Here is a 1,237-nt window from a genome sequence, read left to right on the forward strand (position 1 = left end):
AACCCGCCACCTTAGGTGTACGTGGCTGGCACCTTAGCCGGTTGAGCTATAGGCGCCGAGCCATGATACTTATTCTGATCATAAAATTAGTAAAGATTAGTCAGAAAGGATTGTATGAAAATCTATAATTTGTATTAAATATAAATGATTACAAAGCTAAACATAAATGATTTGTTTATTAAAATCATGTTTGGAACTTCTGGAAATTTACTAATGAAGGGGTAAGTATTAGAGGCAAGACATTTAAGGAAGAGAAATCAGTATTTTCACATCTGTGAAATAAGCTAATGAGATAGTATGAGTAGAAAATCCACCTTAGATGCTGGGATAAAATATAGTTACTCTTCTCAAGGGACTTACACGTAGTCTAGGGAGGGTAGGAGACAAGGAAAAAGCAATTGCAATTTAACAGAAGTGGGAGAAGGGTTGCCTTATCAGTCCTGAGAAAGGAAAGATGGGGAGGTAATGAGGCTATATAGTGAGTCTTACAGGGGTCCTCAAACTTTTTAAGCAGGGGGCCAGTTCACTGTCCCTCAAACTTTTGGAGGGCTAGACTGCGGGCCCCGGGACGAGTTGGCTGCTAAGCAGGACAGGCAGCGGCTGCAAAAACACCTGGCGGGCCGGATACACGTCCTAGGCCAGCCACATGTGGCCCGCGGGCCGTAGTTTGAGGACGTCTGGTCTTGAAGAATGAATCAGATGGAGAAGGCAAAGAAAGCAAGAAGGGCCTTCCAGACAGAGGTCATAGTGTCTTTAAAGTTTATGGAGGTAAGAAATACCCTTTGCACTTGGGTAAGCGTAATTCAATATGGCATCATATTTGTATTTTGGAAAGTCTACAAAACAGGAGATTGAATACTGAATGAGGCATTGTCAAACCGGATGCAGGGCTACTACGTAAGAAGCTGTGACAATAATCTGGTCAAGATCAGAAGCAATGTAGAGGCTCGGCACCTGCAGCTCAGCAGCATGGGCGCCAGCCACATACACCGAGGCTGGTGGGTTCAAGCTGGGCCCGGGGCTGCCAAACAATGACAACTACAACAAAAAAATAGCCAGGCTTTGTGGTGGGCACCTGTAGTCCCAGCTACTTGGGAGGCTGAGGCAAGAGAATTGCTTGAGCCCAAGAGTTTGAGGGTGCTGTGAGCTGTGATGCCACGGCACTCTACCAAGGGCGATACAGTGAAACTCTGTCTCAAAAAAAAAAAAAAAAAAAAAAAAAAACAAATAAATAAAG

At 44.2% G+C, this 1,237-nt stretch overlaps 1 protein-coding gene across 1 annotated transcript in view; it reads right to left on the reverse strand.

Moving 5' to 3' along the window:
- SGPP1 (sphingosine-1-phosphate phosphatase 1) overlaps positions 1-1,237 on the reverse strand; it is a 40,559-nt gene that overhangs the window by 10,647 nt on the left and 28,675 nt on the right. The window lies entirely within an intron of this gene.

This window comes from Otolemur garnettii, unplaced genomic scaffold, assembly GCF_000181295.1.
Source record: "Otolemur garnettii isolate 467f Iridium unplaced genomic scaffold, OtoGar3 scaffold00081, whole genome shotgun sequence".
Lineage (NCBI taxonomy): Eukaryota > Metazoa > Chordata > Mammalia > Primates > Galagidae > Otolemur > Otolemur garnettii.